This window comes from Rhinolophus ferrumequinum, chromosome 2 (genome assembly GCF_004115265.2).
Source record: "Rhinolophus ferrumequinum isolate MPI-CBG mRhiFer1 chromosome 2, mRhiFer1_v1.p, whole genome shotgun sequence".
Lineage (NCBI taxonomy): Eukaryota > Metazoa > Chordata > Mammalia > Chiroptera > Rhinolophidae > Rhinolophus > Rhinolophus ferrumequinum.
The window spans coordinates 28,806,130-28,829,605 of NC_046285.1; positions in this window are offsets into that span (position 1 = coordinate 28,806,130).

Sequence of the window (23,476 nt, forward strand, 5' to 3'; positions counted from 1 at the left end):
TTTGTATATTTGTATTGACTTGTCTTTTAATTCACTTGTTTTATATACTTTTGTCTCCAATCTACTCTTAAATCTACTCATTGAGTTCTTAATTTTAGATACTTGTATTTTTATGTTCTGATTGTCATTATGTTCCTTTTTTTAGAATTCTCTAAATAAATTCTCTGTACTTTCATCTATTCTTTCCATCTTCTTCTCCAATTATTAATCATAGATATTTCAAAGACTTTGGTTGGTAACTTTGATATCGGGATCATCTACTGGTCTCCTACTATTTTCTATTCTTTTCCTCTTGATTGCCAATGATATTTTCATGTCTTTTTGCATGTATGGTAATATTTGATTATGTGTCAGATATTGAGTATAAAAGAAATAAAGAGGATCTGAATTGTTACCTTTCATCAGCGGGTATCCTCCCTCTCCCCTGTTATGCCGTTCAGGTAAGAACCTGATTATTCTGTCCAGTCACTAATCGACCTGGGTCAGAGCTTGGATCACAGAGGAAGTCTCAGTCTACATTTGTTTCAGCCCTTTTCCTTGGGAATGGCCATTTCAAGATTTTTGAGTAACAGCCGAATTGTTCTCTTTCTCCTCAGTCCTAAAAGACTTCAGGAGTTCTAGTTCTGTCATAACTAGTTTCCAGCCCAGCCCTGCAACCTCCAACTCCAGGCATCATAATAATCTAGCAAAAGTCTTGCCTGAGAGACTAATGGAGTGTTTACGGCAGGCCCATTCCCCAGTCTCTCTTAGATTTCATTTTGCCTGTTTGAAGCTTTTGGACTCCCTTATCTCCAGTGCTGCCACAGAGCTCTAGAACTGAGCCATTATCACATTCACCTGGGGTAGATTAGCCTTGCATTTGAAGAAGCCCTAAAAATGTTCCCATTTGGCTCTCCTACAACTGCTAAAAACCTCATTGCTGGTTCTTCTTCCTCTCTGGAAGAGGCTGCCTGAATCAGTTCAATGTCCCAAAAGGAAAAATTCTCAGGACTCAGCAAGTGTCCCAAGAGAGAAAACAGCAGCTTACCTTAGAAGTTCTCCCCTCCTCCTAGAGTGTTTATCTTCTTCACCCATGGCGAGGTATGGAAAAGGGTGAGGGGGGCAGTGAACTGACTAGCCAAGTATTTTTCCAAACCTATTATGTAAACCAGAATCCAAGGCCTTAGAATTTCACACGCTTAGAATTAACCATTTTGCATTTTAGCTGTGGCCAGTAGAAAGCAAGGTTTAACATGAGCAGGATAAGAGTGAAGTAAATACAGAGATAAGAAGAAATTAGATTAATTCTTTCCTCATCATCCTACAGAATTATTATCCGGCTCCTGCCTATACTCAACTTTGCTCTCAAGTGTTCCCTCTCTACTCACTAAATATAATGACCATTTTTCAAGTTTTGCTTTTTTAAAAAATTTATTTACCCTTCAGCAATGCCTGATACAATGTCTCAGAGACTTCAGAATCCAAGGACAATCATTAGTTATTTACTTAAAAGACACAACCTACCTTGTTGGTCTTACCCATTTTTAATGAAAAAATATATATACACTATAGTCTTAGTCATATGTTAATCAATCTTGATTAAGATTGGGTTGCATACCCAAACAAAATACCTCATTATTATAGCTTATATTAAATTTACATATAGCATAAGCATACTCATCTATAAAGGCTGCATAAATGTAACAGTTATAGAAAAGAGAGCATGTATTACTGAGTTTGCTTTTAAAGCATCCAGCTTCAATGACCAAAATGTTTCCAGCTTGTTAATGCATTCTGAATTGTGGTCATTATTTTATGCTTGCTTTTTTCCAAAGGTATTTATTATCATAACATGCGACAAATTGAACTGACTCTGAAAAGTTAAGACCATAGAACCTTTGGCTCTTTGACTATCAAAAATTAGTTTGTTCGGCATTTAGGGTTGTTGGCAACACTGAGATGACATAGGAAAGTGAAAGAAATCACATGCCAGGTCCATTCATTTTGAAAGCTTTCAGCACTGGGTTACACAATGGAAAAATCTCAAGGACGTTCCCTGTGTCTGTGTGTTTGTAACAATTACACGAAAGTCAAGCACAACTCCAAAAAATGAATCACACTCAAATGCTTTGGAATTAAAATACCAGGTGTATGGATGAGGTTCCTTAATCAGGACTGGTACTTTTATGACATGACTTGAAGATCAGGACAGATTTGCGACATTATCAAGTTAATCTTGATGACATAGATGAGCCAAAGTGGGGAGTTAATTTTAGATACCAATACATAGATTAATATTGTAACTCACAAATCCATAAATTTGAGAGTAGACAGTATTGTCTTTCTTTTCGTAATGACATAATGTGGACATTCCATAGATAAAAATGTTAGCCTTTTTTTTTTTTTTTGAATCAGCCTATTTAAAGCCCACTTAGGGTACACCACAAACGCCTTGGCCACGGCCTACAAAGGCTATCATGGCCGGGCCCCTTGCCTATTTTTTTAGTCTCACCTTTCCACAGACATCCTGCATTTCAGTAACTTTAAATTAACTGACATTCAAGATGCATAATGCTGTTTCCTATCATTGTGCTTTAGCATAAGCTGTTTCTCCTCCCTAGAATTTCTTTCCCCACCCTTCTTTCTTACTCAGTGAACCCATTTCAAATATTCTCTTCTCTGTGAATCCTTTCCTGATCTCCCTAAATATCGTTAGGTCATTCATTTTTCTTGCTTTTATAGCATTCTACCCCGATATGTAGTACAGCCTCACCTCATTACTAGCTCTTGCTTTTGCTTCCTTCTAGGTCACAAAAAAATATTCTAAGCATATTGAGATCCGTAAAACCAGTGCCCTACCTGAAACATAGCAGCTATAATAAATAAATGTAGTAGGAACAAAGAGAGGGAGGAAGAGATAGAAAGAAGAAAAGGACGCAATTCCTATCAAACTACCAACGACGTTTTTCACAGAAATAGAACATATACTCCTAAAATTTATATGGGACCATGAAAGACCCCGGATAGCCTCAGCAACATTGAGAAATAAGAACAAAGTGGGAGGTATAACAATACCTGACTTCAAATTATACTACAAGGCTACAGTAATCAAAACAGCATGGTACTGGCATAAAAACAGACACATAGATCAATGGAACAGAATAGAGAGTCCAGAAATAAATCCATGCCTATATGGCCATTTAATCTATGACAATGGAAGCAAGAATGTACGATGGGGTAAAGACAGTCTATTCAATAAATGGTGCTGGGAAACCTGGACAGACACATGCAAAAACATGAAGCTGGACCACCTCCTTACACCATATACAAAAATAAATTCAAAATGGCTTAAAGACTTAAATGTAAGATCTGAAACCATAAAATACCTAGAAGAAAATATAGGAAGAAACTTCACAGACATTACCCGGAGTAAGATTTTTACTGATATATCCCCTCGCACGAGGGAAGTAAGAGAAAAAATAAACATGTGGGATTATATCAAACTAAAAAGTTTTTTCACAGCAAAGGAAACCACCAATAAAACAAAAAGGGATCCTATTGAATGGGAAAAGATATTTGCCAATGATATATCTGATAAGGGATTAATATCACAAATCTATTAAAAACTCACTCAACTCAACTCCAAAAAAAACAAACGACCCAATTAAAAAATGGGCAGAGGACTTGAAGAGACATTTTTCTAAAAAGGACATACAGATGGCAAACAGACATATGAAGAAATGCTCAACCTCACTAACCATCAGAGAAATGCAAATAAAAACCACAATGAGATACCACCTCACCCCAGTCAAAATGACTATCATCAATAAATCAACAAACAACAAGTGCTGGTGCAGATGTGGAGAAAAGGGAACGCTTGTGCACTGTTGGTGGGATTGCAGATTGGTGCAGCCACTATGGAAAACAGTATGGAGGTATTTCAAAAATCTGAAAATGGAACTACCCTATGATCCAGTAATTCCACTCCTAGGTATCTATCCGGAGAAATCCAAAACTCCAATTCAAAAATCTTTATGCACTCCTATGTTTATTGCAGCACTATACACAATAGCCAAGACATGGAAACAAACGAAATGCCCATCGGTAGATGACTGGATTAAGAAACTGTGGTACATTTATGCAATGGAGTATTACGCAGCCATAAAGAAGAAGGAAATCTTACCATTTGCAACAACATGGATGGACGTAGGGAACATTATGTTAAGTGAAATAAGTCAGACAGAGAAAGATAAGTACCATATGATCTCACTTATATGCGGAATCTAAAGAAAAGAATAAGTGAATGAACTAATCAGAAACAGTTTTGGAGACAAAGAGGAAAAACTGAGGGTTGCTAGATGGGCGAGGGGGGTGGGGGTAAGGGGGAAGGTGAGGGGATTAGAAAACAATCAGTAACCACAAGATGGCTACGGGGTTTTGAAAATTAATCTGGGGAACGTAATTTAGTGGTTACCAGAGGGTAAGGGGGTTGGGGGGTGGGAGATGAGGGTAAGGGGGATCAAATATATGGTGATGGAAGGAAAACTGACTCTGGGTGGTGAACACATAATGTAATTTATAGATGATGTGATACAGAATTGTACACCTGAAATCTATGTAATTTTACTAACAATTGTCACCCCAATAAATTATTAAATAAATAAATAAATAAATAAATACAGTGGCTTTGAAAAACAATAAAAAAAGAAAAGAAAAGAAAAGGAAGACTTTAAGCTTTAAGAATGACAAAAAGAAATTCAGAACCTAAATTTGCTTTTGGTAAGCCCACAATATTATTTATTGAATGAGCACAGAGCCCTAAATATCCAAACAGTAGTGATGTAATAAAGAAGGGAGTTTGCACATAATGTTATACCAATTCAGCAGTCATGCCCAACGGAATAAGTCAATGGAGTCTTTTGGAATCTATGAATAATATTAGTATAGACTGATCTTAATTAAGAATTTTCCTGAAGACTGTTATTTAAACATTCAAAGGCCCATTGGCAGCTTATTGCTAATAAGCTTTTCAATAAGTATTTCAGTCTGTGACACTGAAAAATAAACCATGGAAGAAAAAATGTTATGGTTAGCCACCTGTGCTAGGGGATCTAAGAGTGGGGATAGGAATGGCTGCTTTTATGAGGAACTTCTAATTTTCCTCTCTTCCTCTAGTCTCCAGCTGCCTCCAAAGGTCACAGTTTCAACACCAATTCTCCCAGTTGAGTCAAGCTAGACACTTCTTCCTTTAGAGACTTTAGACAAGTACTAATCTTGGCAAACTCTCTGTGGTAGACAGAGGTTGAGACATACTCTTATTAATGCACCTTGACTCTCATCCAACCTAAGGCATTGAGTGCTTCAAGATTTCAGAGTCCCTTTGGGCTTTCTTAGTATCAGCTGACAACCCCATGCAAAAATGTACCCACAGTGTATATATAATTTGAGAATTCATTAATGGCCTAAGCAATTGCTGGTTCTCTATATAACTACCACTCAGATCCAGCCACCACAGGCCAAATCTTGTCCATGCACGTGCTGCCATGGTTTCCTATGAAAGCCATGAAGGCCGTTTGAGCACAGCTAAGGGTAGAATTTGGCCCAAATTTGTGTTGTAACTTAATATCTATATTACGATTTTCATCTGAAATTTACCCTAAAGAGTCAGATTTGAATTTCCAAAGATGAAATTTAAGTAAATGAGAAATGGACACAGAGATGTGCATTTATGTCTCCCAATTGAACATAAGTGAGGATTCATCCAAAGCCTACCACAGTGGTTACGCTCATGACCACAATCGATATTGGGTTATCACACGTAATTGAAAATATAATTAATTATATTCAAGTTCAGAACCATCACTGTCCTTTGATTTCCAGTTAGACCTTTGTTTCATCGGTTCAGAAATGTGGAGCTACAATTTATACCAGAAACAAAGAAATGCAATTTCAGTTAGTGGAAGGGAACAAAAGCCTTTAAATTTTATTAAATGGAATAAGTTCAAATAAAACAGACCTGACAAAAAATTCCCATCTCTTGGGTTGATATGAATACAAAATTGAAGATTATATCAGTAAGTTCTGTCTATATTTTTAACTAGTTTAATGAGCATCAATACTTCTTCACAGCCAATGGCTTAGATTTGTTGGCATACTCAATATTTCTTCTAATCAACAGCCCTGTTGTACAGTTAAAGGCAAAAAAAAAAAGTAACAAAGGGCTAGAACTTTACTGGGAAGGTATGTTTTGGTAACATATCTTAAAAACTCCATTTTTAGATTTGACCATATTTTTTAATGCTAACATCTTTTAATCAGTTTACAAATTTTAATTTTTACATTTTACATAGTTTTTAATATGGCTATTGATTTTTAAATAAATGCTATGGAAAATTACATTAAACTCTGATTACACCCAACTAAATAAGCCAAAATTATATCCATCGAGACGATGATGCAAGTTCTAAATACCTCAGGGATAGAATATACTTCAGCAGAATGAAGACATGGAAAGCAAACACACAGGAATAACAAACTACCTTTCAGGCACACTATCCCTTTCTAAGTCATTTGAGATACACTATTTTCATACTCTGGGAGAAAGAAAAAAGACCAAACCACATTCATCATCTCTTGCCAGGAAATAGCTCTGCAGATTCTCTCCGCTTGTGGCTACATCAGGTCTGCAACATCTGGGTGTGTGGGTGGCGCACATCAGGTCTGCTAGTTTCCAAAGAGGAACCTAGGCCTCCTGACGTGTTACAATGCCTCCTGGCTCTGTGGGGGGTCCGTGGCTCCGTCTATGCTGCTGGGATGGGGCTGTATGTGGAATTGGGGAAGCACCTGAGAACACATGCCTGGCATCTGTGGAGACCACCGGTGTGTAAACCACTTATGTGACAAGACTAATTCCGAAGGGAAGAGGAACAGCCCTTTCCCCCCTTCAATCCCAACAGCTGCAACCCTCCACACAGCTGCTACTCTGGGCTAGGGAAAGAGGAAAAACAAAAGAGAGGTGGGACACTCTGCAGTGGTTTGGCTGCTTAGAAGTGGACCGAGTATAAGGAAAGCCACCAAAAGAAGAGCCTAAGTCTGCTTTCCATACACCCTGTACTGTTCATTGTAGGCTGTGAAGATGCTACGCTGCCCATCCAATACCACAAAGGTTGACTTCTCTCTTATACAAAAATCCTCTGCAGTCCAGGATGCTCTCCAGGGCAACTGTCCCTCATGTGGTGACTCTTCAATCCAGCCTCACAGAGTCTCTGCCCTCCCTCCAAGTGCATGATATAAAACATGTGGCCCCCTTGGCAGCACGGCAGGGGGACAGAGAGCAGGAGAGTTCCACATCCATCATTGGGGCTAAATGTGATACACATCACTCCTGCTCACATTTCACTGGCTACCGCTAGCCCCCTCTGGGCGATACCAGGCTTCAAAGGGCATGGATTGCAGTCCCAGTGGATCTGGAAGTGCATATTGATAAACATTAGAGCCATGTGCCCTTGTCTCTGAAAGCCTAAAATCAAGTTCTAATTCTATGTAGCCTCAGTTTTTCAAGAGGAGACAGCTGCCCATTGTGTGATGTCCAGTTGTCTCAGTTCTTGCCTCTGGATTCTAGTCTCTATTCCAAAGGAAAGAGAGAGAAGAGGGAAATACACAGAGTGTGTCTACCCTGTAGATGCTGAAAGCAGAGAGTTGGTTCCCTAAAAGTCTATAAAGGCAAAAGTCACCAAAAATGCATCACAGGCTAACAGTTTGAAGCAGCTCTGCCTCCTCGCTGCCCTGATAGCTAGTCATTCTTGGAAAGAGATATTGACTTATGTCTCTTTGGGCTTTGCCTTTCTGTCTCTTGTTTTATAACAGACTCTTCTTATTTGGTTCCTGGATAGAGATTCTAGTGAAGAAAGGAAGGGAAGAAAGAAAAACAAGGGAGGGAAAAAGGGAGGAAAGGAAAAATTAACTCATGAGATTATAAAGTTCTTTCAAAGACATCAATTCATATGAGCTTCAAAATAATCCTAAGGAGAACTTATATATTTTTCCCCAAGTTACCAGTGAAGAAATAAAACACAGAGGATACATAAAGTGAATTTAGGACAGAAGCAGAAATAAGTTTTACTCAGGAAATTTCTACTTATTTCAGTGGAAATGAAAACCCAAAGACAAGACCACGGTTTTACACATGCCTGGTCTCTTATGAATGTCAGATGGCACTTATCTTTTGTCGCAGTAGTTATTTTCATTCTTAACAACATCTAGATTGGCTTTACCTAAGTGATTACTTTAAAGTCTCTGGTCTCCTCACCTTGCCTCCAATCCATCAAAACGAAACCGGGGAACTCAGACTGTGCTTGTCCTTGTTTTGGATCACAGACGCGGCATTTCCATGGGTCCCCCAGGGCTTCTCTTCCAGCCCTCATGCCAATTCAAGCCCTCTGGCTGCCCGCTGTATCCTGCCGCACCTCCCCCTGAATGCGGCTCCAGTTCAAACCTGCTCATGCCGCTGGTTTGTTTTGCACCCTAAGCCGCACCTTGGAGGTTACAGGTAGGCTTTAGAGAAAAGGGTGAAAGCATTCCCTGAGGTCTGTGAGTTCAGAAGCAAAATGCTGAATGCTCCCTTCAGCCCAGAAATTCAAATCCAGGTTTCAGAACTGAGAGGCAAAGGCTCTGACTTGCCAAATTACCTAGAAGAAAAATGTAAACACAGGTAGCCAAAGCTGCCAGCAGGACTGCTGAAAGGTCTGGGGACTTGCAGAGTGAGGCAGCAGCGTCATGATCTCCTGGAGAAAGGGCCAAGGAAGGCCAAGAACTCTTAGAGAGGAAGGGAGGGTGCAGGAATGCGCCTCCCAACAGCTTGAGAACAAGCAGTTATTCTTCCCCAAAGCCATCTATCTGTAAGACTCTCAATGTGTGCCTGAGAAAGAAAAGGGCAAGACAGAGAAAGAAAAGTGAATTACTGGGAAAAGTAGGTATCTCTTTGGGAGTTGTCATGGCAGCAGAAAGAGTGTCTACCAGTCTGTTATTCTTGGCAGCTGTGTCTCTGTGAATCTGGCCATAGTCAGGGTTTCTAAGGCCTTGCTTCTGGAAAACATGGCAAGGGTTCAATCTAGAATGTTGGGTACAAGGGCACAATGCTGAATGCCTGGTTCAGGTATGATCGAAGGCAGAGGAAACCATGAGTTCCCAACCTAGATCCCTCAACACACGGGTCATTCACGTGACATCGTAACTTCTTTGGCCTAGTTTGCACACTGTCTTTAGTTCATGTGAGACTCTAGGAGAACATGTCTCAAATAGGACCGGAATTTCCTAGGAGGCAGGCACAAGTTTTTTGTCCCTCTTAGTTGCAACCTGAGTGGTGTTCTGAAGTATAGGTGATGGATGAGTATGTCCCCACTGACAATTAAGAGGCACGTTGCCAAGCATTCTTCCCATGCAACAGAGGGCAGATTTTCTGCCTGAAGCTAGATGCTCCTTCTCAGCAACCTACTATTCTCAAGAAATATTGTATCTTTTCTTCACGCCCATAGGAGCTGCCTTGTTTAGAAATGTCTTTGGTTGCAAGTAGCAGAAAACTTGCTTTATAGCAGCTTAAAACAAATACAGATGTATTTTTCTCACATAACAATGTTTTGGATCTAGATGGCAGCTGGCATCTATTCAGGAGCTCAATGACATCAGGGCTAGCATCTCTAAAATTTTCCTACTTTCCCCCTCCTGCTTGTCTCTTTCATGGTCACATCAGCAGATGGCTGCTGATCAGTGAATGAATGAAGAACAGAAAAATATTGCATGATTTTATTTATGTGCGGACTCTACATACCATATTTCCCCGAAAATAAGACCTAGCCAGACAATCAGCTCTAATGCGTCTTTTGGAGCAAAAATTAACATAAGACCCAGTATTATATATCATATTAATTACATATTATATTATATTATATATATTATATTATATTATATTATATTATATTATATTATATTATATTATATTATATTATAACGGGTCTGATAGTAAAATAAGACTGGGTCTTATATAAATTTGTGCTCCAAAAGACACATTATAGCTGATTGTCCGCCTAAGTCTTATTTTCGGGGAAACACAGTAGAATTGGACAGTGGTTACCAGAGACTGGGAAGGGGTGGAAATGAGGAGATACAGGTCAAAGGGTACAAAGTGGCAGTTATGTAGGATGAAAAGTCTAGAGATTTAATGTTCAGTATGGTGACTATAGTTAATAATACTGTATTGCATACTGGAAATTTGCTAAGAGAGATTTCAAGTGCTCTGACCACAAAAAAAATTATGGTAACTATGTGGGGAGATGGACACGTTAATTATGTTGACCACCGTAATCACTTCACTATATATATCGCAATATCAGGTTGTGCACCTTAAATAGATACAATTTTGTTTTTAAAAATGGCTGGGGCACCTTTGGGCCTTATAAGCATGTTCAATGTAAGAAAGGGGAGGAGGGCATTGTCCTTTGTGACATTCCTGTTTATCAGGATAGCAGCTCCATCGGGATCCCTATCAGATCTCTGTGTGTGTCCCACTCATCAAATCTGTCACACAGCTCTATCTGGCATGAAGAGAGCTTAGGGAGGTGAGAATTTAGCTGCACATCCTGCCAGCCTGAGCGAAATCAGGATTCTGTCAACTACAAAGAAGGAATAGTTACTGGGGCAGCAACTAATAGTGTCTGTCACACCCTGTGCGTAGCCCTGATCAAATTGCATTGAAATGTTCTGTCTCTGTCTCCCCTCCCATCAAAATTAATGGCACTTGGCAGACAGAGCATCCAGTCAGTCATTCTTGTACGCCTAGTACATGGCACACTGCCTGGCACAAAATACTTCATAAACATAACTCAATCTCAAGAAAAAATTGGCTGAACCCAACTCCAAATAATAGAGAGGCAAAAGAATTGCATTTAGATTCATTTTTGCATGCACTTCTCTCTCTATCGATGACAGGAGCTATTGATGCAGGAGAAACATCAGTTATCCAAATGACAGGCACTCAGAGGAATGAGTACATGATGCCAGTTGGGATGCACACAGTTCTAAGACAAACCCAATAGGTAGGTAATAACAATAGCCACTGCTATGAAAAATTTGATGCTCTTTACATACTACCATGAATCCTAATATTTTTATAAGGTAAGTATTATTTGCCTCACTTTAGAGATGCTAGGAAATTGGAGCAAGGTCTTAGAGCTATAAATGGTGGGAGTATGAGCCCAAGTGGGTCTCTTTCTCCACTGTCCACCTTGCCTCCTCATGTCCAGCACCCTCATTTTACTCAAGGGAAACTCCAGTGCTGGAAAATCACAGGGAGACTCCAACTAGGTATCAGACTTCCTGTCTCCAAAGGCTCCCTTCCAGCCTTACTCCCTGCCTCCCTCACCACTTCACTAAGCAGAGAGAGAGTGGCCTGTGCTGTTGAAGACAAAGTGGTATTGCTGGGCAAGAGGTACGGCTTATGGACAGCTGGCTTTCTTCTCAAGATCCATAACAAAAATAAACCTACAGAGCAAGAGATAGAGCCAGAACAAGGCAGGTCTCTAATCCTCTAAACCGCCCCTCCCGACCCCACCCACCCACCATGCAGCAGAAGGGCCCAAATCGAGACTTACATGTAGGAGCAGAAATTTCTTCTGTTGACTCTTCTTTCAAGCAGCATTCTGATGCCATTAGGCTGACCACGAAGACAAGCCGAGGCATGTGTTATGTGGCTTTGGACCACTAGGTGAAGCATGTTATGAATTTTTGTAAAGTCAGTCGAAAAATTATAAACAAGGATGAAATGGCTGTATTTTGGCTTATGGCTTCAGGGTGCCCACAATGGTCTACAAGTGACTGCAGTCCCCTGGCCACCGCCTCTCTCACTGATTAATGGAGTTCTGTGTCAACAGCTTAGAATCAGGTATGCCTCAGTAGGGAAATGTGATATTTCAGACCTGACTTACCTAAAAGCCAGTATCACACAGCCTATAGTCTGTGGATGTGTCCAAATGGTATCAGTTGCTTTGCTCATGGCAAATACAACACAGACGAGATTCTTCATCAAGAAATCAGAACCTAATTCAATAAAAATTACTCATGCAGTTCAAAAACAGTCTTCTTTGAAGATTTCATGATGCCCAAGGGCTGCAAATCAAGCCCATCCAAGTCGTGTTCATGGCATGTGCACGCTCCTAAATGCTCACTTCTGAGAAAATGGACCAAATAAGGGCGGAGTTGGATGTAGTGGAAAACCTCAGATAAGTCACAGAAAACCCAAACTGGCTTTTAAGGATCTCGAGCTCAGCAGCAAGATATACACTGAGGTCTTATAATCCTTTGGATGGACAAGGGAATTCTCCTTTATTCTGAAAAAACTATTGTGAGCTATTAGGCACAAATAGAGACTATACATTTTGGCAGGGAACACTCATCTGGGATTTAAAGCCAGAATTATAAACTCAAAATGAGAGAAAAGATGAACTAGGGTGGTCAGAAATAGAATCATTTTATTCTCCCTATTTTTGCCAAAATAACAATTATACATTTCAACAGTGATTTTTATTTATTTTATTTTTTTAAATTTTTATTGATACCAAATGGATTATGCAGGAACTTTTCATTCTGGCTTACTGAGAACAAGTATAACAATTGTTCAAGTAAGAGTACAGTTTACAATTGGATAAACACTGGGAAAGAATCAAAGAAAACCCTGTTGCACTGGGCTTAGAGTCTCTCATGTGCTAAGTGTCACTCGCAGTCCAGGGCCGTGAGCCCAAGTCCACATGGGCAGAGACATTCCCTGGGGTTGTGCCCAGGACCTCCAGGACAATGACATCTTGTCACGATTCCCCTCCTTTGTTGTGGTCTGCAAATGTCTCTCAACCAACTCTAAACCAGAGGTAAATTATGAAGTGGCCCATATGGGGAAAGAAGTGGTTATCCCAATATTCACTTGTCAGAATCTCTGCAGTATGGAGCTCTTGGCTATGGCCAGGGAATAGCAGGCCAGTGGGCTGGGGGTGGAAGGCCCTCCCTTGAGCTCTGTCACGGTTGCAAGTTATAGAATCAACATCTCACGAAAGAAGCTGGTTTGGGGTTTCAGCATCCACCCCTGCAAGGGCTACCAAAGAGCGCATTTATTATTCCAGAAATGTTTTATTATTTCAGAAAACATGGTGGGCAGTGGGAATAGAGGACAGACGCTGACCAGCAAGGCCTTTAGGTGGAGAACCTCCAGCCTACCCCTTGGGAGACAATCTCAGTCCCCATAAACCATTACAGATGCAATGACAGAAGATGTGGCGCTGCAGAAACCACAAAGGATCTATGGGAAAAAATGCATTTTTAAATTTCTTTTGTACTTTTTGATAGAAAAGTATTCGCTATTGCAATCACTAAGTGAGAACATTAGGAAGAATAACTGGAGACAATTTTGGGTCAATACATGTAACAGAAGAACATTCTTATTTGTAGTAAACTTATTTTCCTTCTCCACTTGTTGTTTTCAAATTAAGGGCTAAATTTTCCTGTCTCCTAAACATGAGCGGAGATAGATAAGAAAAACAATTGACAATTATAATGAATTATAACTGTTATATACTTCCATATAGCAAAACCTATCATAAATGAAATGATAAAGGCATATTAAATATAATGAAAAAAGTATAACTTATGACTTTCATATGGCACACTCATATGGCATACAATCAAAGGAACTAACGGTTTAGAAATGGAAATAGAAATTTCTCATGTAGTTGAAAGCTGGTTAAAGGAAAACTGTGACATGTTCTTCTCATGTCAGATTTCTCTTCCCTAACTCAAAATTACAGCCAAGGGAATCCAATTTGGGAAATAACTCACACTTCTATAACTCCTACAGCATACAAAGAGATGTACCTATGTGATCTCATTGAAACAGTGTCATTCCACTTTCTGAACAGTTACTAGAATGAGAAAATGTATATGTAAAACAGAAGAAAGCTTGTTCTTGAATAAGACTCTTCTTTATTGACAGGTCAGCAAAAGCATGGCTGGGGGTTTTAGGTCTGGGGTCCCAGACGTAGACCCTGTGACAGGATTCACTCTCAAGTGAGGAAGCTAGACAGGGAAGAGGAAGCAGCCAAGCAAAGGTGGGATTTCAGGCAAAATCAGGCTTCAGCTTGGTCCCTTAAGGCAAGTGCTGGAACATAAACTGCACTTCAGAGTTTGTCCCAACCAGAGGCATGGGCGCTGGGTTTTCTTATTACTGCACATGCATTCATTGGCCAAAGGTTCCGGGGAATGGAAGGGTCAGGGAGCGTACATCCTGGGCACTGCCAACTGTCTGCACATGTGGGGCTCCAGTAGAGAGTCACAAGTGATGACTGTTGGAAGAAAGCCAAACACAGAAGAGGGAGGCTTACAGACATAAACAGTAGAAGGGATTCCAGAGGGTCTGAGCTGAGTAATGACACAATCCATGGGTTTAACTCTATGGACAAGACTTTGAAAAACCATATATTAAGGCTGAGTTCAAAGCCCCATGCCAAAACTATTGAAATGTACACAAAAAGTGTGTCATAGTATACAAGTGAAGAGTGGTAGGAGGAGAAAGACCAGGACCCCAGGTGAAGCCTTCCTGTATGGATTTTTAAAGGTGGCTTACAATATGAAATTCTATTGAGCAAATCCCTGGGCTTGGGTAAGATCAGCACTAAATTAATTCTGTGACTGACTAGCCACAGACTTCAGGACTTTGGACAATTCATTTCACGTTGCTGAGTCACAAACTATATTTTTTAAGTGGAGAGATGGGAAATAGGTTTACGATAATAATTTATCTTTATTTGTACATTTCTATCAAGCTGGGTGCTAAGGGATTTACCTGCATGATTTCACTATCTGTTGGGAGTTATTTTCCCCATTTCAGAGGTCACACAGCTAGCGAAGGACAGAGCCATGGTTCAAAATCAAACATGTCGGCTTCAAAAGCTGAGCATTGTACTGTTTCACTACTGCTTCTCAGAGGGAGTCCATGTCATTTCCAGCTCTGGGATTCTACTGTTTAACCTTATGCTCTAGGAGTTCACCAGGTGGCAGAGGTATGGAGAGTGGGACACAGAGTAAACCCAGACACTAGATGGAGTCCTATCCATACACTGCACAACTTCTGGGGCATGGACACCACCTACATCCCTCATCCAGAAGTTTTCGTAACTGAGAAAGTGTGGATGGTACATCCTGTGTCACTTCTCCATGATGTACTTGACTAATCTAATATGTTGGTACCTTAACTGCACGAATTCACTTAAAACAAGATAACTGAGCTGTCATGGCCTAATGACCTTGCAAATGCTATTGTTTTGCTGGAAGGAAGGAAGGAAGGAAGGAAGGAAGGAAGGAAGGAAGGAAGGAAGGAAGGAAGGAAGGAAGGAAGGAAGGAAGGAAGGAAGGAAAGAAGGAAGGAAAGACGGAAGGAAGGATAGACGGAAGGAGGGAATGAAGGAAGGAAAGAAGGAAAGAAGACCTTTCTTTCCTATTGCATGTTACTCAGAAGTTGCTGGCTGGCTAAATAATTCTTACTATTTTTCAAATCCACAGTTGTCCCTAAGTTAATGTGTTACCTCTCTCCAATAACAAGACTTCACACCAACCTAAATATACATATCACCGAAAAAGCTGTGTCGCGTATGATGGGTGGGGTGCTTTTTCACTTCGCACACCACACCAGGCAGGCAACTGGTCTGTTTTAAGCACCACCCAGGATTCTGACCCAGATTAAGGACCTGAAGAACAGCACAACATTGGTGTTCTGTAGAAGGGCTATCAGAGAGAATTGACTTTGTCAAAGGAGCTCAAAACAAGGTGACATGAAGATTCCCTCCCCCAACTGTTGGTGTATCTCTCTACTACATAAATTGTCCAGTGATCATTATCTGTTTACATGAACACATTAATGTTCCCTCTTGAAAGTAAAGCTTGAAGGCAACAGCCATGGCTTAGGCCTCTCTGTGCCCCTGAGTCCCCACCCCAGGCCTGGTACACGAGGGCTCACTCACTACGAGGGAAAGAGTGCATGTGTATGAGCCAGGCTGAGCACACTGTCCCTCCTCCTTGAGTAGGAAGGGCTCAACGTGAAGAATTAGTTGCACTGCTCCCTGAGGACACACTAGGACTGCACGACCTACCCTTGTGAAAAGAGGTGCTCTATGAGAAATCTTAAAACAGAATGTCAAGGCACGTATATTACATTGGGTCGGACTAGAAATGTGTATTTTTGGAGCCCAGGCTATCCTTAGTCAAACAGAGTAGATGTTTATCTATCGGATGTCATTTTCAGATTCCATGTACTCTCCTATAAATTCTTCCCCATCTACTCATTTGCCTCAAATGCACTCTCAGAGTTTTATTTCTTTAGTGCAGGGTTTAGGTTAAAATGTAAATCCCTGTGGAATAGGTAACACTCTAATTGTACTTAGCAATCATTCACACTTTAGTGAATAAAAGCTTCCAGAGCAGAATATTTATTAAAAGGCACTGAGGAAGTGAAGGGATTAAAAAAAAAAGATGAGAAATGCACAGAGCTTTTCTGAAGGTACATGTCCCCTCTTCACTGACTTGTGTTGGGCTGGCCTTGACTGCAGCCAGGTGGGTAGCAGGACCAAACACCTCTCAGATGCAGGAGCTCACACACTGCAACCTTCAACGGTTCAATGAACCTTCAACCTTCCAATGAACACAACAGCGCCTAGGCCTGCTCAGTCTGGGGAATCACTGAATATCATTAGATTCAGAAGAATGACTTGGCAAACCATAACCACAGAGCGCGCAGACCGCAGACGCATGGCCTCCTCGTAACTCCACAAGTCCTCAGCTGTGAGTCATGGAGGGAGTAGGTCACAAACCTTACCAAGTTATGTAATGATCTGGAGCCTGAGAATGGTGTGATGGGAGTGTGCCACCAATTAGCTGTGTAACAGTAAGGCTTTCGTTTCCGTAAATGTTAAAAAAAAAAAAAAAAAAAGAGGCAAGAGATGTTGAGATTTTGAGTAATCAAATAAAAGTGGGAAATTCTGCATTAAAACAAAATTAATTTTTTTTTGTTTTCAGGCTCCTCAGGGACGATATATGTTAGTATGCACTATGAATCTATAGGAACAGAAATAGAGTTCCATGTTTCGGAAACTTATTTCATCTCGGAATCGTGTCATCAAATATCATTTCTCAGAACTAGAATTCTACTGGAATTGCTGAGACTAAAAGACACCCACAGCCCTTCCAAACAGTAATATTTTGAAATTTTATTCTATGAGTCTCTTTTCCTTTCCTCTAATCCTAGTAAGGACCTTCACTTAAGACTCTACACATCCAAACTCTGAAAATTTCAAAATACCAAGTAATTGTTCATTATTATAACACAGGGACAGGGCCTGCGGGAGATGGACCATAACCTTCTGTCCTCACACTTTCTCTCAAGAAACCCTGAGATCATGGAGAATAGACAGTTTCCACTAGAAAATCTCTGAGCATTTTGACCTTCGAGCTTGTTTTCAATATATATATACATATGCTTGATGACACACTTAGAAGATACATTCTAGGATTCTGGCACCATTTTGTTTAAGAAAATAACAAAATCCTTTGTTCTGAGTTAAGGGTGTTGTAACTAATTAAGGGGGAAATTAGCTGCCAGGTTACATGAACAGATGAGGCCTGATTCCACTGACATCTTTGCATCCACGAGAAACGAGCTGATGGTCTGCTGCCTGTGTGGTGTTCGGCTCAACCTCTGCCGACTGGGACTCATTAGCCCAGGGTTACAAATATGTACCCAATGCTTTTTCCAGATATTCCACCGCAAACTGAGTACCACTGTGTCCATCCCCTGCCTGGAAGGCCTGGGTCTGAGCCACTCGAGATGTTCTCTCCAGCTCTCCCTGGAGCATGGGATTTTCATTAGATGGAGCTCCTCACATCCAAGCAAGTGCTGCTGCAGTACAAATGTTTCTCCTTCCTTCATGGAGAGGTAGAAAGCAAGATAAACATGTTAATCAACTGCTACTTCTTAATTTCTTAATTTTAGTGTCTAATAGACACTTCTTGGTACACTCTTATTTTGCCTAAGGTTAAGTCAACCATGTAGTCCAAGTGGCTTTGGGAATTGAAGAAATATTGTAAAAGCTTGTTCTCTTAATGGGAGTTGGTCATGTCCTGTGATTTGGGAGGCTTAAAAGCAGCAACACGAACCAGAAGAGCCCCAGAACTGCTGGTGTCCTATGGGGCCCAGGATTATGGGAGGTCAATGCAGACACTGGAGGCATAAATGAACACAAAAAGCCACAGGCAGCCCAAGAGCACAGCCTAAATGTCACTGCTCTGGAACAAGGCTATGGGCATGCTCGAAGCCAAGCTGGGCAAGGGAGACCTACACCGCGTGGGACGCCCTCCCTGGCTTTCCCCACTTGTTAGGTCACAGAGTAATAGCAAATTCACTGTCCCTAGAGGCTGATGTTAAAATCTCCAAGTATTCCTTACCTCACACTTACCAACCAGATTAAATTGTCCGCTTGAAAGAACTGAGAAAATGAGACCATGTCTCAGGAACATAATTGTGGGGAGTGAGCTGGGACCTTAACAGGACTTGGGTGACAGAGAATGGCAGAGACTACACACAAGGGCTGCCCCAGGACACTCACATTCTGCAGGACACGACCAACCAGAGTGAGAGAGGAGGACTCAGAAGTATGTTAAGGAAGAATTCCGAAAGGGAGCTCCAAAAAGGAATGTGGCCCGCCAGCTTCACAAACTATTGGTAAGAGCGCCCCAGAGAAATATGTACGCTCTCCCAGAAAGCCCTGCCCAGGCCCCCAAATAGGCTTCCATGAGAATTTTTCTAGTCAAACAAGAAGTTATCCACACCATCAAAATAAGAAAAAAAAAGAAAGAAAACAGTGAACCTCAATCACTTTAGCTATGTAGTTATTCCATGTTCCCTAGAGGCAAGATTGGTGAGATTTTAGAGTGACCCCAAAATTACTTTTTTTTTCCCTCAGCAACCACACACCAGAGCTTAAGTCAATTCAATTCAAGGACAAATTCATGCCCCAGGGATGGTGATCTAGCTGGTCCCCAAAAGAGAGAGGGAGGGTACTAAATAGGACTAAGCTCCTGATTGTGGCTGTTAACAGAGAGGTGACAATTAAAAGTGACAATGCATGTTTGGGATATGTCATTGCAAGAAATTAATCAAAACGGCACATACTCTGAGGACCCAGAAACTTCTCCTAGTAAACTTGTTGAGAGGAAGGAAAATAAACAACTGAGCTGAGTAGTAGCCTTGTTTTCCTCTAGCTACTTTACCAAATATCACCCACTCATCCTCAGTAATGGGAACTCCAAACCTTGGCACTTCTGTAGTTTCGCCACAGACATTATTCTTGAGATGCCAAGAGTACAGAAAACCAACTGAACATTTTCTTTTTTTTGGAGAGCCTGGAACTCCCTTCACAGAAAATTTCTATGGACAAACAAGGTTAAAGTAGGCTTGAAATAGGTGTTTAAAAAAAAGAATCAGACTCCCCTACATCCAGGATATTCAGCCTGAACATCAGTTACATTTCAATAAATACATACATAAAATAAATCAAAAGTCTTACTGGTCTGACACATACCTTGGCAGAACCCAAATGTATGACCTTAGGGAAAAACCCAAGGGCTACTTAATTAAGTCTCATTTAATGAACCACAGCATAGCTGATTGCTGAGGCACCCTCAGAACTGCATATTTATGTTCCTGTCTGCTAGTAGAATAGGTGGTTGGGCAAGAATTGTTTTGCTTTATCCGACTGGAATGCATTTCTCTAGGAGCACAGCGTATCTCAGACCTGGGTCTGGACAGAACCCAAGGAATGTGAGATCAGAGAGTGGCTGAAGTTACTAGATAATGGCCAACAGGCAACGAAGCTTTTGATTCTGTAAAATAAAGACTTGGACTAGATGAACTCTCCAAGTCTTCCAGCTTGAACATTCTGTGATTCTATGATTCCACCCCACATTCCATATTCATTGACAAACAAGGAAAATCTGATCTCGCCTGGTGGTTTTTGAAACCTCCTGATTCCATAAAGAACCAGGAAAATGTGGTCATACCAGACATATTTAATTTGTGTGTATTTCATCATGCCTGAGTCTTTCCCAAATGCTAAACTGGGACTAGGGTTCAAGAGCATTTGGGGGAAAAAAAAAATCACAGAAAGGTTCTGGCTATTGGGTTGGTGTTATATTAACCTATGGGAAAGGAGTACAGATTCTGAGACAGTCTTAACAGGTGACTACAATTCTGAGGGCTACAATCACATCCACACTGGAAAACTCTCTGCTGAGAGAGAAGTTCTAGAGGGAAAACCTTGGTCAGTCTGGAAGTTTCATCCAGCTATTATTAATGATACTTTTGGCTAAGCTAAGCATATGTTAAGAAAATTTAAACGGCTTTGTTTTTCAAAAATAAAATGTATTTGGATAATAAGAACAAAGAAGTTATACACCTACTTTTTTAAATTGAGGTTTAATTTATATCCAGAAAATTCACCCTTTCTTTGCAGTGTACAGTTCTTTGAGTTGACAAACACATATGATCACGATCCTGTGTAACTACCACCACTCTCAAGTTACACAACAGTTCCATCATCCAAAAAAGTTCTTCCACGCCTCGGTGTGGTCAATCCCTCCCTCTTTGCCCCGTCGTTTGCAACCACCTATGTGTTCTTTCCTTATGGTTTTGCCTTTGAAAGAATGTCATGCACATAGAACTATATAGTGGTCAGCCTTTTGAGCCTGATTTCTTTCACTAGCACAATACAGCTGAGATTCATCCATGTTGTTACATTTTTTGTTGTTTTTATTGCTGTGTTGTATTCCATTATATGATTAGACCACAGTAGAGAGCCATTTAGGTTGTTTTCAATTATTATAATATTTGTGCAGATGTAAGTTTTCATTTCTCTAAAGTACTTAGGGAGTGAGATTGTTAGATTTGTATGCTAAGTGTATATTAACTTCATAAGAAACTGCCACACTGTTTTTCAAAGTGACTGAACCATTTGGCATTTCCACCAGCAATGTACTCGAGTTCAAGTTTCTCCACATCCTTGCTCATGCTTGGTATGACCAGTTTTCTCTTTAAGCACTTCTAATAAATATGCAGTGATATCAAATGTGGTTTTACTTTGCCATTTCCCTAATGACCAAGACCTTGAGCATCATTTCCTATGCCTATTTGCCACGCATGTATTTCTTTGGTGAAGTGGCTGTTCAGATCTTTTGGTCATTTTTTTAATTGGGTTGCTGATTTTCTAATTGCCCTCTCAGTGTTCTTTTATGTTCGGAATATACGTCATTTATCAGATACGTGATTTGAAAGTATTTCCTCCCACCTCGTCTTTTCATTCTCCTGAATTTTGAAGAGCTGCAGGCCTATTTTTGAAGCCCACAATTTAGGGCTGATAGATAATGGGGAGATGGTGAAAGCCCACACCTCTTATTTGATCTCAATCTTTTTTGTAGAGAATGTTCTCCAGAATGAACACTGTGCTAACACTAGCAAGAGGGAATTGAAACCTCCAATACTTGAATAAATTTTAATAGAATATCTTATTCTCTAAATCAGAACATATAATTCTGTCAGAGGGAATCTTATCTTCTGTGGCCAAGATAAACACAAATGTCAGGTGAGTCAGGCAGGAAATGGGAAGATTAGTAGAGAAGCTGGAAAATCACAGACTCATCAAATTTCGTTCCAAAACAGAGCGGGAGATGAAAATGGCACACACCAAAGGACAGTGAACTACGCGTCAATGCTAACAAGACTATAGAATAGGAAACTATGGTGAGGACATAGTTAACATTTTCAATAAGGAGTTAGCGTGGGTTAACAGGTCACATCAGATTAACCTACTTTTCCTACTCTGACAGACCAAGAAAATGTAGTGGATCCAGAACACATGATGTGGGCACTTTGCAAAGTCTGTCTAAGTAGCTTAGCTTATAACATGGAAAAATGGGGGTGAGAGGATCATTCAGTTAGTTACATCTGTCATTTCTGAAGAAATGCGTGAAGTAGGTATTTATCCATAGATCAGGAGCAACGTAGAGAAAGGTTGCCTTGATTCCTTCATACCCCAAATTTTATCAATTCATATAAAAATCGGGGAGATAGATATGCTAAATTTGCAGAAAGCTGGAAATGATTTTAAAGTAATAAATGATTATGAAAGATTTAGGACCCAATAAAAACTAAAAACATCTTTCCAAGTCACAATGAATATAACAAGATGAGTTTTAAAGGAGACAAATTTAAAGTCCTGCAATGAAGTCCAAAGAACCTTTTGAGCTCTGAGTATTAAGGGATACAGGGCTCAGCACAAAAAGGTGAGAAGATGACATATGGTTTAAGTCAACAGTAAGCCTTAAGTGAGTCAACAATGAAGTATAAGGTCCACAACTCCTCACATTCAATCTTGTCATATATTGATGCAACATTATCATTGTAAAACGAGGAAGGATGATAGCACTATTTGGGCACACCTAGAGTGTGTGTCCAGTTATCTCCAGGAAGGGTATAAACTGGAGCATGTCTTGAGAGCAGTAATCAGCCATGTAATCTAAGCAACAGCCAACAAAATGGGCAAGGACAGACCTGTGAGGGAAGAAAAGAAGACTTTGAGGGCCTACACAATAGTCACTGACAAAAAAATAGCGAGAGGTTTAAATGTGATTGAGTTACCAGCGGTCTAGGTCAAGGTAATTCCAAAGGGGTTAGAACTCCAAGTTAACTCCAGAACTAAGACCAAGGGGAGAAAAGACCCTGGAGGAGAAAATTTCAAACAGCTGCTCAGATATAAATTGCATTGCTTTGGAAGGTAGTAATTTTAGCAGGAGTTCAAGAAAAAGCCAGATTACCTCTTGGAGAGGATGGATATAAAGGAAACTTTAAAATGCAAATAAGCAGATAAATAAAAAAGCCATGAAGGTCTTATCCAACCTAATAAATATGTGTTTCAATGATCACATGGTACTTTTTGAACTATTGTTTTTCTGAAACTTGGGGGGGGAAAAGGAAAATTAACAAATATGTGGAAAGAAATGGAACCCACAGCTCCAAAAGAATATTTGGAATGAATTTGGAAATGTTTCCAAGAAGTTGCATTTGGACAGTTTGGGTTGTTTTTGAATTTTGTGTCAAACAAAAAAATTAGATTTTAAGGTTTTACGAGCTGTGGAGATATTAAATTTTTTACATTGTTTCTTCCACTTGACATTCATAAGAAATAATAAGCAACTGGAATAAAAGTAATAAATGAATGCAATGTTAAATCAAGTAAGAATTTTTCATTAGCTATAGTGGGAGCCGTCTAGAGTTTTGGTGAAATTAAAGAAGAGAAAATAAACATGAGGAAGGGGATAAAAAAAGAGTGGACTTTATAGCTGGGCTCAATATTGGTCAAAA